Genomic DNA, 17,573 nt, shown 5'->3' with positions numbered 1-17,573 from the left:
AAGTGTTGATTTTATTGAGTGTGACAAGTGGCAGTTCATTTTTTAAGGTCAATAATTAAAAGGATCCTTTGTTTTAAATGTAGGTAGTGCCATAATTCATCAAAATAATTTATAATAGTTAACTGCCTCTTAAATATGATCTTATAAATGATGTCTTCTGAAGTTAAAAGTAATTGGAATTTAGTTTGTTTAAAATTAACTGTCTGCTATGAAATCTTCTAAGAAAGGAAATCACAACAAGTTCTCAATCAAATAAACACCATTCCATTATTAAAGAGGATTTTTAAAAAAGCATAAACTAATTTGAATAGAACTAGCAATTTCCTGGATTTTGTCTTTCTGTATAACCCTGACTCTTTATATTAAAACTGTATTATGGTTTCCTACCATAAACAACAAATTCCTTAACAGTAGCCTAAAAATGACCTTAGTGTCTTAGTGAAACATACTTCACCTCCTGATGCTCACTTGGTGCTCCAATATAGATGGTGTATCTGCTGTCTCACTCTGCTAATCTTCCCAGGCATCCCCACAGGAGGACAAGCATGACAAATTACCATTCCAGCAATGGGGTCCACCTTAGCTTCACTGCTGAGAGGAGGAGCCATCAGAGATTGCCATAGCAACAGAGCCTTTGTGACTCAGTGGATCAGTCGTTCTCAGGCACTATCCTACTGACACATGGTACAGCCGAATATTCTTCCCCAGGGTCCACTGCTGGGATCCTCCTGACCCATGGCACTTCATGAGTTGTGATGGGTCTGGTGATTGAATTTCTGACATATCCAGGCAAAGGAGATTACTTAAAATCAATTCATACTCCTCATTGTAAATCTAGATCTGATTTGGGTAACTGTAGACGTATGCCTTAAACACTACTGGGCCTCCCTTCTGACTTGGGTAGCCCTGGGCCAACAGGCACTTGCTGGTCTGGAGGTGATAGAGCCTTCCACATTGAAGGACTTTGGGATATTTTGGCCTTCTGTTGATAAAAATGGGTTCCTGGGGTTTGGCAGTGGGCCCAGATATCTGCATCTCTGGGTAAATGTTATCCAAATACCATTTAAATGATTTACAATCCAACTTCAACATGCTCACTGATATTTCCATAGCTTCTTGTCCTCAGATCGGGTCTTAAGGGAAAATACTGCTCCTTAATATTCATCTAACCAAACGTGTGCTAGCCTCGGGGAGTTGTGTGTCATGGTGTACTGGCTTTTAGGAGAACTATGTGGTCACCTTTTTTGGAAAAGGTGTCCAACTCTAGAGCAAGGGATGATGAAGACTTTACCTCTGCATATCCAAATCCAAAATGGTATTTCTAAGTTTTCTCCTCCCCAGATATCCATGCCACTGTCATACTGCTCAAGTTCAATGAAATAGTTTCTATTCATGGCAAACAATCCTCCAGTCATTGTAGGTGACTTTATTGGAGCAGTAGTTCTGTAATGGGGAGGCACCCCCCTCCCAGAAATAGAGGAGGGGTTTGGGCTGCTGACTGGAGACTTTGCCCCCTTGCTGAACATGGCAGCCAGAAGAGGGGCAAAAGCAAACAAACATGGCCAACACTGGCCCTCATTGGTTGGAAAGCTGGACATTCCCACTGGCTTTCCACATGCATGGGATTCTGGGAGAGGACTTTTGAAACAGAGCTCGCTGGGAAATGAAAAGTCAGTTGTTTCTTCCCCTCCCCAGGCAGGGGGTGTCACCCACAGGCCTGCCAAGGGTGGCCAGTGTGGGCCTGTGAGCAGAGGCTTGGGGCACAGACTCCGAAAGATGCCTGAAGCTGGACAGCGACTGCAGACCAGCTAAGCCACCTATGTTTATGATACTTTGGGGTGGGAGAAGAGGTTCCTGGCATGACCTTGAACTGAACTGGCAGGGGGTGACAGGGTGATTTTTCTCTGGGTGTCTCAGAGTGAAAGGGTTTTGAGGCAGAAACTTGGTGTTATTTCCAAAGACCTTGGTGATAATAGCACTGTGAATAGATTTTTGTTCTTGTGTTATTTTCAGTTCTTGAACCTGTGTAGTACTTGTAATGACAAATATTTAAGTAGCTATTTTTGATGTCATACTTTGACTTTTCCTCCTCCCTTACATTCTTTATCCAGATATTTTAGGCAGAAGCTTGCCATTAAATAAGATTCCTTTCTTTTCCACCAAACTCGTCTTTGGAGATTCTCCTGGTAGGCAGTGAGCAGTAGGACCCTCCCCTACTGGATGGGTTTGGTAACAGTTCCTTCCAGTTGTCTGAGCTCAGAAAGGGGAACAAGATCCCATTTGAAGTGCAGCACCTAGATAAACTCTCCAGGCTCCACAGGGAAGGAGCAGGTCAGGGTGTCTGCACTGGTGATATGATCACTGAACACAAGACCTTCTGCCTGTCTGCCCAGTAAGGGCTGCAGCCACATCACATTCACTTCACAGCGGCTGTCCAGGAACACCAGGGCTTCTGCATGGGCTGTTCTAATCATTCTTCCTCAGATTCATCCCTCACACTTTGTATTTCTTATTATTTTAATTTTTTTCCCAGGGAGGTGTTTTTGGACAAATTCATCTAGTTCTCCTTTCAAACCATTAAAGTAACTGTCATCATCCTGAGGATGATTTCATGGGGAAACTGGGCTGGTGTGTGGTCTAGAGTGCTGTGCACAGTCCAGATCCGTCTGCTATGTCTTTCTTTTATGCTGCATTCCTGGCGTCTGGCACATCTCTGTGTAGCCCAAGAAGCATATTGAAGGCATGCTTCTAATACCCTAAGTCTCTCAACTCCTGGTTATGTTCATTAAAATCATACCCAACTCAGATGAGAAATTCACGTTGTCTTTTTCTGCATCTTCAATATGATTATCTACCACATCATCAGTTTTGTGTGCTTTGAACTGTAATTCTAAAACTTGGACCTCAAGTGAAACGGGGGTAGAAGTTTTGAGGAATGTCCGTGGGGCCCAGGAGTGGCTGAGTCTCTTCATTGAAGTTGAAATAAACAAAATGCAAAGCTATCCAGGTTGCAGATGTAAAGACATCCGTAACAGAAATATCGAACTGTGACGCTTCCCATTATAGGCTGAAAGGCCATTTTCAATTTCCTGGAGCAAAAGCTGCTGGAGCCCTAAACTCATGCTGGAGGCTGGGTGTGAACTGACATGAGAGTTAGAAACTCCAGGGATGCGGTCTTGGGGTGAGGACACATTTCTGTGGGCTTTACCCCCAGGAACCTCACTAGGTCCTCAAGGTGAAGGTGACCATCCCAGAAAGATCCTCTGGTGAATCCCGACTCAGGATCCGGGCCTCTGGGACTGGAGTTGTGGCACCTTCCCTTACACCAAGTCCAGGTACTACTGCACTAGCCATACTGCGTGGGGAGGGGCGGGGAAGGCGGGAGCTGGTCGGAAACGCTAAGCAAGGCAAGGTGGCAGCTGCAGCTCGCCCAGTGCTCCCGCGCCGCCTCGGCTCCAGCGAGAGCGCCCCCCAGTGTCAGTTCATTAAAAAGTGGAAGCAGCTGGGGAACGGATTGTAGAAGATTAATGATGCACACAGACCATTAAACAGGGCCAGGTTGGGGAGTAAACACAATCACTGGGCTCCCTCCCTCCAGTGGGTAATTCCGCTCTGTTAGATCCGTTCTCCTTAGCTGGCTAAGGTCGGCGAGCTGGGGAGTTCACAGAGCACGCCAGCCTGCCTGGGGAGGACGGTGAGGGAGGGTGGGGCTGGTTAGGGCCTTGAGAAACTCCATCAAGCTGAGAACAGCTGGGGGAAAGCTGATGACTCCCTTTAATAGGACTTCCAGGCTGGATGTGGGCACAGGAGTTGTCCTGCCTAGGTGGGGTTTCTTCAGGAACCCTCAAGATTTAGGCTCCTGAGAGTTGCCTGACTACACCTAAAGTTTTAGGGAACAGAGCCCCTTGCTGGCCTCAGGTCTCCCTCAGCCTGGCATGGAATTCTGAGCCAAGGGATCAGAGCGTTGGTTGCAGGAAGAAAATGTCTCAGAGAGGCAAATGTGAGCTGCCTACCAAGAATCCTGCATTTCATATTCCCCCCAAATCCTTCTAGAGATCACCTTGACTAGATGCCAGTCTATGGTTTGGGACAGAAGACTACATGGTGATTTCAAATGTAGGTGCGGGGAGGTAGTTACAGAGAGAAAGGACGACAATTCCTTTGAATGACTCCTGGACCTTATGCATTCATTTAATAAACACTTATTAAATACCTATTACATGCTAAGTGCCACAGGGGTGGCACTTAGCTGGCATTTGTTCCACTACCCTTCCCTGCTTCCTTCCCCATAGTAGACATCAAAATTGATTATAGCACTTTTTTTCAGAGTTAGGGAGAGTCCTTGGAATCCTCCTTAACAACATTCCAATAGCCACTGACAATTAATTGGCACTATCTGCTGAAATGAAATCTGTTTTCCATCCCTACATTTTCCCATTCCGTCAGACATTTTAGAAAATTCTAAAGTTTATGTTGTTAGACAAACTGCTGAGGTGAGAGACGAGAGCACATTTGGAAAAATAAGTTGCCAACCTGAATGAGAACTGAAGAATGGGAGATGTTCATTACACTCATTTGCACACAAGGAACACACCGTCGCTGGAAGTCTTTCAACCTGTGGGCCCCACATCTTTTGCTGGAGTGAAGGAGGGCAGAACAGACAGAAAACAGGTACTCAGACCTCTCTTTCCCTATGTCTCCAGCTCTCCCCACAGGGATGGTGTATGGGGTGTGATCAAGACCAGAAGCCAAGTGAGAGAAGGCCTACTTGGGACAGAGAATTTGTTCAGTCTCCTCTGTGGGTTCCTTGTCAGGTAGGGGGTCATGCTGGGTTGCAGTTCCCTCTAGGAAAAGCTTCCTGGAATAGCCTTCTGTTCATCTGTGACTCTGGCCCCACAGTTTCATTTCCTGGTTTCCTCCTGCTGCCAGGTGGCTCTTGACACATGGTATTAACCTGTGCCCCCACCTCTTCTCATGTGATGAGGCAGAGCCTATGCTCCTCCTCTCTCAGTCCTGGTCAAGGGATTCTAGTCTCCCAAGTCTTTGTTCCCATCCTCTCACCTCTACTCACCCTCTGAAATGGAGGGTTATGCCCAGGGCTTGACCTCTGAGAAAGGTGCGGAGGCCAGTAGGAGTCCCTGGCTGCTAGTAGAGCAGGGACCCCAACAGCAGATGTCTTTTTCCTGGCATCAGAACCAGGCTTCCTCTTCACCCACAAATCTCTTTTTTCTTTGGACTTCCCTATTTTTGTTCCTGGATTCATGATCCCCCAGGCCCTGCACTCACAGCCCAGAGGTATCTCTGATTTCCTGGGCCAAAGACTCCTGGTTGCCCTCCAATGACCATCCCTCCTTTCTTCCTAGTGACAACTCCTAAATGTTTTCAGGGCACAGTGGGTCCATCCAAAAGTCTCCATTTCCCACCCTCTTTTGCAGCTAGTATTGGCTGTGTGCCTTGATTCTGGCCAATGAGATGTAAGACGAAGTGTTATAAGAGAAAGTGTGAGGGTTCCTTAAAGGGAGCTGACTCAGAGCAAGATTTTTGCCTTCTCCTCCTTCCTTCCTGTTGGTGCCTAAAATGTAGGCAAGAAGGAAGAAGCCGCAGCACCTCTTTTGATCCATGAAGTGACCCTGGGAATGGAAACCATATGCTAGGATGTTAGAACAGAAAGAGAAGAAGCCTGGTTCTCTGATATGTCTGAAGCTGCCCTACCAACCCTGGACTGGCTTCCTCCAGACTTCTTTTAGGTAAAAAACACTTTATCTTGGGTTTCTGTTGCATTCAGCCACACCTAACCCTAACCGATGTACTCCTTTTTCTGCCTTGCTTCTTGTCTCAGGAGTAGTGAAGTCCAGTGGGGTTGTTCTCCAATATACCTCCTGCAGTCTTCTGGCTATTCCCCAAGTTGCATTTCATGTATCCAAATCAAATATCTTTAAAGGATCCCCATCTTTCTAAATAAAGAAAAATTGCTTCTTCTGGCATCCAAGATCTTTCATTGCTGGATCTCAACTCACCTTTTTAGTTATCCCTCCTTTGTTCTAAGGCTTAGCTAGGTTGATTTTCTGAATCCCCAGCTACCCCATAGTTTTCTGCCTCTCATCTGTGGCTTCAGTGGTTCTCCTGCCTGTCAAACCCCTACCCATCATTCCAGGCTTGTCTAAAAGTTGCTTCCTCCATGAAGTCTTCCCAATGCCTGTGAGCTAGGAGTGAGGGCTCTCTCCTTTGTTACTCCCATAGTAAATTATCTGTAGCAATCGGGGTCTATCTGATATTACTGCTACCTCTGCTTTATACTGACTTTATACAGCCCTTATAGGGTTGGACTGAGTCTTGCTCATTCCCAAATTCCCAAAATAGACTGGCCCAGGACCGACACATAGTAGGTGCTTGGTAACTGTTGGCTTAGTAAGGTGACCCCTCACTCCCTATCTTCGGCCTCTGCCAAATTCAGGGTCCATGCAACTGTGCAGAAGTCCTCTCCTGAGGTGGGGCTGTCCCTCTTATTGTCACACAGCCACTTAGTTGTTCAGCACTGGATGCAGGAAGGTGGGTGGTGGAGGCAGCACCTGGGCTGGCAGACAGACAGGTACTGCTGCCTGGGCAAACAGAGATGTCAGCGTTGATGTGGGGAAACTGGGCTGCTCATTAGATCTGCTAAACTGCTGTCACAGGCTCGCTCCTCTTCAGTGACAGGATTCACCTCTCCCCACCCGGGTCCCTTGCTTGCTCGCCACCCTGTCCTCTCTGCTGACAGTTCTGACCTATTTGGGCGCTGCTTTCACTCACTAACTCAAAGGCCACTGAACATCAGGGCCATCTCCACAGAATACAAGGCCATTTGTCTTTCAGGAGGGATGGCCTCTCCCTCTGGGGACTGCTTGCAGCTTCCTGTCACTCTATGACTGTAGTCAGAGGAGCCAGGGGAGAGAGAGCTGGCGTGGTCTGAACTGGTCTTGGATTCAGGGTGTTTGGAACCTTTTGTGCTTGAGGCAATGAGTTCTACATAAGTGAAGTCTCAATTAAAACAATAAGTCATTACCAGGATAAAGTGTAGCAGAGCCACAGAGAGTTGATTCCAAATTTGAATACCATAGGCCTATAAATTATAGTGATGCTGTTCATTAGGGTCCCAGGGATGAAGGTGCATGTGGACCATCAGCTTAGGGGGCAAGCAGTTTGCATGGCCATGCCTGGGAGGATATATGTGTTTTGGATCTTTTTCACTAACATAAGGCAGCAATAAAGCAAGTAAAAGTACACAGCCTTTGAAGTTAAACTGCCTGGGTTCAAATCCCAGCTTGACTAAATGATGACTGAACTTGGGTATGTTTCTTAACTTTCTGGACCTCAGTTTCCTTATCCATTAAATGAGCATTCACAGACCTCTTGTGCAAATTATACAAGATAATACAGGTAAAGCACTTGGAAGAGTTTCCAGCATGTCATAAATGCTTAATAAATCTGCTTATCCTCTACAGTGGAAGCTCCTAGAAGACAGGAATCTTATGTCTATTGACCACCTCATCATCCCTAGTGGGATCTCAAGGAATGTTTGTGGAATGAATAAATGTGCATCTAGAGAGTAAGCTTTGGGATGACTGGATAATGCATTTTTTTTCTATCCTCCTGTGTCCCACAATACCTACTATAGTGCCCTGCATACAATAGATGCTTAATAGTTAATGATAAACTTCAGCATAAAGTGTCCTTGCAATTTTGGAAGATATTTTATATATGATAAGAAGTACTTAAAAGATCTTAACTAAATAAGACCTATACTTGGAAGATTTCTCAGTCTTCTGGAGTCTCTCTCAGGCTCTGGCTAAGTCACCCCTCCCAGAACTCAGCAGCATGATGAAAGATAAGGTGCTGTGGGGAGGGTTCAGGATGGGTGTTGGGAGACCTGGGTCCTGTTCTTAGATGTTTAATGATTTCACTATTTGACCCTGGCAAGTCACCCTCTAGCTCTGAGCCCCCATTTCCACATCGGTAATGTGAAGAGGTTGGTCAGCTACTCTTCCAGACTGATATCAGTTTGAGCCTTATAGCATTCTGATTTTAAGGTGCCAGGTTTTTTTGCCAGGACCTAAATCTGGGCTCATGTATGATTCTGCAATTCGTTCCTCTGGATCAAGGACCCAGGAGCATCTTTTCACTTTGCGTCTCTCGTGGAGAAATCAACATGAAAGGTTGGAGGAGATGCCCTGGAGGCAGGAATCTGGAGGAGAGGGCCACTGTGGAGAGGTTGAGTGGGCATTGCTTCAGCCCACTGTCCTGCTGGTTGGAATGGTGGTGAGAGTGAGTTATAACAAAAGTCCCATTTTATGAACCCCTCTAACCTAATCTTTGGGGTGCCAGTGCAGGAAATTGTAATACCCATTGGACTACCCCTTACTCCCAAGAGGCACCAGTGCTAGAGCATGGAGGGTAGAGAGGGGGAACATGATGAAGGGAACAAGAGTCAGCACTGCTATCTCATCTGTCCTAGCCATTTGCTTCCAAGGGAGGATTTTCTGTGTGGAAGTCTCACTGGAAAAGACCTAGGTGGAGCCCACTGAAAAACCTTCCTCCATGCCCACATCACCTACTGCACTTTGTAACTCATGTAGCATCCTTTAGCCAGCTATGACCTCACCTTAATACTGGAGCCTGGAAAACCAAGGAAACCCTCTCTGTGGAGTCTAGGGTCTTGCTGCCTTCGAGTTTTACAGAACAGATGTCTTGTTTTCTCAAGTCTTATGGAGTTACCTGCCTAAACTCTCAGTCATGCATGATGCTGAGTTCTCTGCTCTTCCAGGTCCTGGGGACTTTCGTGCCCAGTGTGATGGGGCAGCTGGGAGCCTGAAGAGGGCAGAGAGCCATGGGGAGCACTCTGGATGCCAGGATCAAGCCTAGGCTCTGTTGTGGGACATTGGATCATTTACTCTCTAAGCCTCAGTTTTATTATTAATAAAATAGAGATTGTAATAACTACTTTGTAGCGTCCTGTTAAGAGTAAATGAGATATAGAGAATTAAAAACACGTTTCAGGCTGTAAAGTGCTGGGCATAATAAGTCACTGACACTGAAGGGAGCTGTCTACCTCCTGGGGAGGGGGCCCCCTTTGGAGCCACGAGCTTATTCTGGCAGAATTTACTGTCTCCCCAAGCAGCTCCTCCCTCTCTCCCAGAGCTCTCTATTGCAGTTTAATTCGCCTAATTGAAAGACTATTGGATCAGGCAAGGAATTTATCAAAGGAAAAGAGAGGAGAGCCTAGTGCCATTCGGCTCTTCACAATTTGTCCTTTCAAATCTTTGTAGGTAATTCCATTTCTGCATTAGAAGCAAGACTGGGGTTTTGCACAAGAGGGAGGGGCAGGAGGAGGAGAGGGGGAGAGCAAGGGATGAGGCCAGATGCTGGGGGAGAGCTGAGTCTGTCAAGGCCTGAGGCTGGACTGGTTAGGGGTTGTATTGGGTGGGAGAGGCCATGGCAATGGCAGACAGCAGCCAAGACAGAGGGGTAAGGCTGAGAAGGGCAGTGCCTGGCTAGAAGGGAGCTCACTTAGAAGGTTGTGGGGGTGGTGATGCCAGGCCATTGCAGGTCTTCTCTCTCCTGGGGATGAGGAGGCTCCAGCTGTCCAGGAGCCAGCTTTGTGACATGCCATTCCCTGCATGGAAGCCAGTGTAACCCTTGACACCCCTTCTCAAAAGACTCTTCCCCAAATGGGGGTGGAGAGAGATGAGGGTGGTGGCAGAGGCCTGACCCTTTTCTAGGAGGATTCAACCCAGTCTGACACAGTGAGGAGAGACCATCCAGGGAAGAGACTGAAGGCCATGGGCATTAAGAGGGGAGCTAGATGGAGGGGAAATACAGAGACTAGAAAGGCTAGGGCCACACATACTGTATGGTAGATGCTATTTACAAACTGAAAAATTCCTTCCCAAGGAAACTCCAGGAGGGATTATAAATCTCACTTTATGATAGAATATGTTGGAGAAATTTACTGCAAGCAAGTGGGTTAGGCTGAAACTTCAAGGGGTGTGTGTGGGGGGTAGGGGATGAATGGGCCCAGCACAGACAGGCTGGGACAGGTGGGGTCAGGGCATGCTGAGTCAGGAAGATGGAGGTGGGATGGATGGACAACTCTTTTTTTTAAGTATATTTTATTGATTATGCTAATACAGTTGTCCTAATTTTTTTCTCCCCTTTCTCCCCCTCATCCCTGCTTCTCTCCACCCTCCAGCATTCCTTTCCCCCTTAGTTCATGCCCATGGGTTGTATATATAAGTTCTTTGTCTTCTCTATTTCCTGTACTATTCTTAACTTCTTCCTGTCTATTTTGTGACTACCTATTATGCTTCTTATTCCTTGTAACTTTCCTCCACTCCCATTCTCCCCCTCCCCCTCCCCACTGATAACCCTCCATGTGATCTCCATTTCTATGATTCTGTTCCTGTTCTAGTTGTTTGCTTAGTTTTAGTTTTAGTTTTTCTAGGTTCCGTTGTTGATAGTTGTGAGTTTGTTGTCATTTTACTGTTCATAGTTTTTGATCTTCTATTTCTTAGATAAGTCCCTTTAACATTTCATATAATAAGGGCTTGGTGATGATGAACTCCTTTAACTTGACCTTATCTGCCCTTCCATTCTAAATGATAGCTTTGCTGGATACAGTAATCTTGGATGTAGGTCCTTGCCTTTCATGACTTGGAATACTTCTTGCCAGCCCCTTCTTGCCTGTAAGGTCTCTTTGGAGAAATCAACTGACAGTCTTATGGGAACTCCTTTGTAGGTAACTGTGTCCTTTTCTCCTGCTGCTTCTAAGATTCTCTCCTTCTGTTTCATCTTGGGTAATGTCATGATGATGTGCCTTGGTGTGTTCCTCCTTGGGTCCAACTTCTTTGGGACTCTCTGAGCTTCCTGGACTTCCTGGAAGTCTATTTCCTTTGCCAGCCTGGGGAAGTTCTCCTTCATTATTGGTTCAAATAAGTTTTCAATTTTTTGTTCTTCCTCTTCTCCTTCTGGCACCCCTATAATTCGGATGTTGGAATGTTTCAAGATGTCCTGGAGGTTCCTAAGCCTCTCTTCATTTTTTTTGAATCCTTGTTTCTTTATTCTGTTCCAGTTGGATGTTTCTTTCTTCCTTCTGGTCCACACCCTTGATTTGAGTTCCAGTTCCCTCCCTTCACTGTTGTTTCCCTGTATATTTTCTTTTATTTCACTTCTGTAGCCTTCACTTCTTCCTTCATTTTGTGACTGAACTCAATCAATTCTGTGAGCATCCTGATAGCCAGTGTTTTGAACTCTGCATCAGATAGGTTGTCTATCTCCTTGTCTCTTAGTTCTTTTTCTGGAGTTTTGATCTGTTCTTTCATTTGGGCCATATTTCTTTGTGTAGGTACACCTGTTACATTGTAAGGGGTGGAGTCTTAGGTATTTGCCAGGGCAGGACAACCCTCTTTGCTGCGTTGTGTTGATGTCTGTGGGGGAGGGGACAGAGAGGGAACAATGTTGCTTGCTTGGCTCTTGTCCCACTTGCCCTCACTTCCCTCGCTTCTCACAAGTGGATTGTGCCCTTTCAGGTGCTTATTCACTTGTGGGTGGGTTTGTGTTGTTTTGGGACCCTGTGGCCTCTCCAATGGACTTTTGTGTGAGACTGGGAATTTCCCTTGCCTCTGCAACCCTCACAGATTTTTTACAGCCAGAGGTTTTGAGTCTTTAGTTTCCCACACTGAAACTCTGGGTTTTGCAGTCTGTCTCACTCCCCTGTTGTTCCTCTTAGCTTATCTGTGTGCGAATGTGGGGGGGCATCACCTGCTTGGTCCACTGCTTTGCCTTGCTACGTGTCCTCTCTGCCCTAGTTGCCTGTCTCTTCCCCTCCTACTAGTCTTGATGAATGTTTCTTTAACTCTTTGGTTGTTGGAATTCCATGCAAATGATTTTCTGGCAGTTCTGGCTGTTCTTTGTTTTTAAATTGGTTGTTATCCTTCTTTTGGTGGGGCATGGAAGTGAAGCATTTCTGCCTACATCTCCACCTTGGCCAGAACCTCAGGAAAGAGCTGGATGGACAATTCTGAACAAAGAAAGAACACTGTCCTCCGTGGAGATGGATTCCAGCGTTCATGCACTATATACCTGTCAGCATGGCATGCCAAGGAATAAGGTCCAGCCCCCACCTTTGAGGACATTGTGGTTTAGAGATAGGGCAGATGTGCACATGAGTACATGATAAATGTAATGCAGTATGGTGAGTTAGTGAAGGGCGGGGAGGTGTGTACATTGCACTCTGGGAATCCTGGGGGAAAGCTATCGATTAGTTCCCTCATAATGGGACAGGTGCCAGGAAAAACTTCACAGAGGATGTGGCATTGCTCCTGAAGAGAGTTTACAGATTGATTTCTATGGTGTTGATATAGGTCAATTATATTCCAGAAGGAAGGAGTGTCTGCCCTGTGCTCCAATATGTTAACACATGTAATTCTCACAATAACTTTTGTGAATCATTATTCTTTCTCCCTTCTCATTTTTCAGAGGGAAATATTAAAGCTTACCTAGGTGTGTTTCAGCCTGTCAATGCCAGGCAGGTTCATTTGGGATTTGGGCAGATGGAAGAAAATGCGTGGAGCCATGGGAATGCCAGACGTGCCGTTATTCTAGGGTGGGATGAACATGCACACCACAAGCCATGTGTTGCACAGCAGGAAGTCCCAGGTCCCTTATATACTAAATGTACACAAAGCTGGCAAGGTGCCAAAACAGTGTATAACACAGTGTGATTCTTTGCATGCGGGCCCACTCAAGGTTATGGGAGTACAGTTTATCGGATCCAGTCTCAAGGCTGTGGGAGCACTGCTGATCTTAGTTACCCAGACATCTGGGGGAGGGAGCCAGACTGACTCTGTTTTCCCTACACTAGGAAATATAGATCGTGACTTTTCCACCTTGATCCGGCTACGTGCTAATGGGCCCTCTTGTTGTAGGAAGCATTGGTTACACACAAGGGGACTATGACAACCAAGAAAAACATCAGCACCTTGGACAGGGCCCAAGGGCTGGTGAAGTTCCAATTCTCCAATATATAAAGTGATGGAATCCAGGGCAATGGCCATAAAATGCCTTTCCAAAGTCTGGGGACCCATGGAGTGGGCACCATTATTTATAATATGATACAATTTGTGGGTCCCAACGAACTTGAGCTCACAGACCACTGAGCTGGTCAGTGACTGTTGTGTTGGAGATAGGACTGATCAAGCAGAGGAAATTAATAAACATGATTTTGGAGAGGCTCCAGGCCATTTTGTCCCCACCATCCCAAAGAAATACTGCCTTTGAGAGGTGGAGAGAAGCTTTAAAGACCTTGTAAAATGCAAATATATTAGCCAAGAGAAGCTATAGCACAGGACAGGTACATCTTGGAGGGGGAATTGGAATAGGCTAAGTGTGTGCCAGAGTAAGGGGCCCTGTGGCATCTGAGGGGAGGTCATGGGAGGGCTTACAGAAGACACTATCATAATTTTGCTTCTGGCTTGTACCTGTGTTGGAGTCAAGGTGGGATGGAAATCTTGGTCAGTGAGTTCCCCACTACTGAGAAATTTGTTAATGAGAGTGGTCACACAAAGACAGATGCATGCAAGGAGACACCAAAAGAGAAAGGCTCATGCACACACATATCACCAACAAGCTCAGAAATGTGTGAAGGGCCTGCTTGCACTTTTATTGGCTGATCATCCCAGATGGTATCTGAAGGCCAAGAATGATGATGATGATGATGACAATGATTTCCAGCTTGCTAGGTCTTTTGATTCCCTCCTAAAATCCTGTGAAGTAGAAAATATTCTTTCCATTCCTCAGATGAGAAAGCAGGCATGGGGAAGGTTAAACAACTTGTGCAAGATAATGTAGTTAGTAGGAGCATAAATGCAGCTTGTTATGAGCCACTTCTACTGCACCACAGATGAAGCTGGTGGTTCAGGGAGCCCTATTCCTGTGGCCCAGATCAACTTCTCAGGGCACACAGAGAGTCAGGCCAACGTGAGTCTGGTCAATGTAACTGGGAGGGTTCCTGTAAAGAGCACAGGCATTGAAGAATGTATACTCAGGCTTGGATATTAGTACTTCTTCTTGTAGCTGTGTGATCTTGGGCAAATGCGTCAGCTTCTCTGAGGTGACATTTTCTCAGCAGCAATATGGGAATAATAAAATCTACCCCACAAACTGTATGAAAAGAGAGGAAAAATATGAGTGGCTTAACTCAGTGCACAGAGTTACAAAGGATTCTGTTTACCCTGAATGTCCAGGACCTGTCCTATTCCATGAGGGATGAGATCTGCCAAGCAGGTAATGGTGAGGGGCAGCAGAGTGTGCCTTGGAGTAGTATCAGTGGAAGAGAGATGGCAAGGGGACTTCACAGGGTTTTTCCTGATGTGGGAGCTTAAATTCTTTCAGACCTAGGGACCTCAGCCCCTAGAGATGCCAAGTAGGACTTCAGGGAGATAGCCCACCCGGACTGAGGCCAGCTCCCCAGGCAGTGACAGGGCTTGCGGGGCATAGCCTGATGAGATTTTGTGCCCAGAACCCCAGGGTAGGGGAAGAAAACCTCCCAGGTTCTGCTTGGAGCTGTGCCTACAGTTTCCTGCCATCAGCCGGCAAGACACAGGGCCGCTGCATGGGCACCAGTACATGTGAGGTGATTACCCCTTAATGTTTAATGTGCTGAAAAACCATTAGACCCTGAAATGGACAGTTCTCAGTTGGTAACTTTAATTGTTGTTAAAACGCGGTCATGCCTGCTTATTAGCAATTATGTAGGGCACCTCCCAGGGTGCTAGGGGCCTTTCCCTTTTCCTTCCTTCTTGGGTGAGAGCAGGGTTGCAGACTGCTGCCTTCAGGTTGCTGGAAAAGCAGCACCAACCAAGCAGCTGGTTCCCGTTGCTGTGCTCTGTGTCCTGGCCTTACTTAGGACCAAAGAGGGCTGTCTGCTTCTTCTCAGAGGGGAGGACAGGGAAGGACCTTCCAGACCAAATTGGGAGGGCCCAACGGGCTCTAACTGCATATCATAGTGCCCTTTACAGAGCACCTTTGCTTTCATTACCCCATTTCCTTCTATCACCATCCCCATTTTGCAGATAAGAAAACACCCTTGGAGAGGTTAAATAATAGCAGTTACCTCTTAGAGAGCCTAGCTGGTATGTATCCCCTTCTTGGAGAACTGCCCACGGAAGCCTTAGGCCTAACTGCCATGAAAATAGCACGTGACCTCCAGTCCACCTCTCCCCTCACTCCATTTCCATGGCTGCCTGGTCCAGGGGTGGGTTCCTGGTCCATACTGGGCTACTCAGAGTCTCTCTTCTGGAAATGCAGAGTTGGTTGAGTGCTGCACCTGGAGATGATGGGGAATGAGGACCCTGGATGACCCATTTGAATTATATATAAAGAAGGGCAGACACTAGAAATAGGTTCACAGAGGCAGGGAGAGGAGGGAGAGAGGGAGAAATAGGGGAGAGAGAGAGAGACAGAGGCAGAGAGAGAGAGAGAGAGAGAGAGAGAGAGAGAGAGAGAGAGAGAAGGGGAAGCCACAGAAAGACACAAATCACCCCTGGTTCTTTGCTCTCTACTTGTGAGACCTTGCTATACTTGCTACTCTCAGGTTTCTAGAGGCAATCCTGTATCCTTTTCCTGCTTGAGATAGTTTCCTATTCTGATTCCCTTAGTAATCTTAGCCATAACCATTTTGAGGCCAGTTCTGGTGGTCAGTCAGAGATTAGAGGGCTCCAGTGTCCCATCAGACTTTGGGGGATAGGTTGGTCCCTGGAGAACTGCCGGTGCAACTCTGATTCCAGACTTGAAAGAGGAGGCAGAAAGGAGGCAGCTGCTCACCACAGATACCAGCAGTGTTTACTAACCCCTGTGGAATCTCTCTTACCACCTCTTGCCCAACCCAGAACGCCTGAACCCTGGGCTGTGCTCAGGCAAATGGAGAGAGATGCCACTTACCAGCAGCCAGGACTCTGGCTCTGGTTTTTAAAAGGGGAAGGAGAAAAAATGGAAAAAGTGAACAAGAGTAATGGACCTGGAATGAGGCATACGAGATAACACTGAATAATAACATGTCAAAAACTACAAGATGTATTTTTTTTATTTCCCAGTGGAGTTTCCATTGCGCTAATCCATCACTGTAGAGCAGGCACAATTATGCTCCCCCCCAAAAGCTCTGGGAGATAAATGTGAGTAAATTAGGGTTTATTATATTATTTGGGGTGATATAATTTCCAAGTGTGTGCTTATTAAATTACTTCCTCTGGTGCTGACACCTCCTGCCTGGGTCTCTGCACCTTTGCTCCTCTTTTCTGTCTGAAGCTGGTTTGTATATTACTGCCTCTCATCACTTTTGGTGGACATGGGGTGCCAACAGAGAAAGCTAGAAGGGAGGCTGAGTCACTGCTGGTGAGGCTGGGTGTGATCTTTGCTGGCCTTCCTAAAATCGCAGAACCACAGACTCACACAGCACGAAGATACATATAATATAGAGACACCCAGCCTACTCCCTTATTTCACAGATGGGGAAACTGTGGGCCAAGGAAGAAAAGTGAGTTGCTAGGGATAGAGTTGAGATGGGCACCCATGTGTTGACTCCCAGACCAGTGTGCTAGTCAGTCTTATTGGCTTCAGAGCAGTTTCAAGTCCAACAGCAGAGCCCTGTGGAATTTAGGAGTCTTGCTTGTCTGCCATGGGATCTTTTCCATGTCCCAAAAGGAGATATGAAGGAAGACCTGTGGTCTAGTCTTGGTTTGACCACAGAAAGGTTGTGTGGACTTAGGAAAGTGACTTTATCTTTCTGAATCTTTATAATAAGTGTACCTTTACACTAAAAAGGCTTGGAACAACATGGTCGTTTTCAGACTATGTTTTTAGCAGTGGAACTCTGTTTTGGAACCCTATTTGGAACTCTAATATATAAAATAGTTAAATGAGGAGTTACTCTGATTGAAGAAGAGGACTGGTGATTAGATGGCCCTCCCTCAATTTGCCCCCATCTTTCCCTACCTGGTTTGAAACTACTGGGCCCAGTTTCAGCATCTGACCTGATTCCACCCTGCGATGCCCTTCTGGCAGCCTCACTGAGTCCTGCCCACTATCCAGGTGTGAGCTCTTCCAGCTCTAAGAGCCTCTGATCAAACTCCACAGGAGCAACCTACACAGTCTTGTTGTCTCAGTCCCAATATGTGTAATTACATGGATCTCAGCCCCATGGTTAGTACGTGGTTTTGCCACTTATTAGCTGTGTGATCTTGGCAAATTATTACTATTATTTTTAACCTCTCTGAGTCTGTCTCATCATCTCTAAAATGGGCTAATAATAATTTTGACCTCATAAGGCAATGATGCTCAAAGGAGAAAATACATATAAAATGCCTAGCATGGTATTCAGCATGCTGTAAATTATAGTTGTTATTTTTATTATGAATACTACTACCTTGGTGTTTTTTTAGTTAGGCTTGTGTAAGGACTTATTACAGAACACAATAGATGCTTAATGAATGGATAAACAATAACTCTCATTTTTACTAGTTATTGTGATAATAGCACAATGAATG

The 17,573-nt window shown here is 46.2% G+C and overlaps 1 pseudogene; it reads right to left on the bottom strand.

Annotated features, from left to right (window-relative positions):
- Positions 1–585: 585 nt before the first annotated feature.
- On the bottom strand, positions 586–3,061 carry LOC112314366 (polypeptide N-acetylgalactosaminyltransferase 11-like; annotated as a pseudogene).
- Between the last annotated feature and the right edge of the window lie 14,512 nt (positions 3,062–17,573).

This window comes from Desmodus rotundus, chromosome 5 (genome assembly GCF_022682495.2).
Source record: "Desmodus rotundus isolate HL8 chromosome 5, HLdesRot8A.1, whole genome shotgun sequence".
In the NCBI taxonomy this organism is placed as follows: Eukaryota; Metazoa; Chordata; class Mammalia; order Chiroptera; family Phyllostomidae; genus Desmodus; species Desmodus rotundus.
Note: the sequence above shows the minus strand (reverse complement) of the source record. Positions and strands in the feature narration are given on the sequence as shown.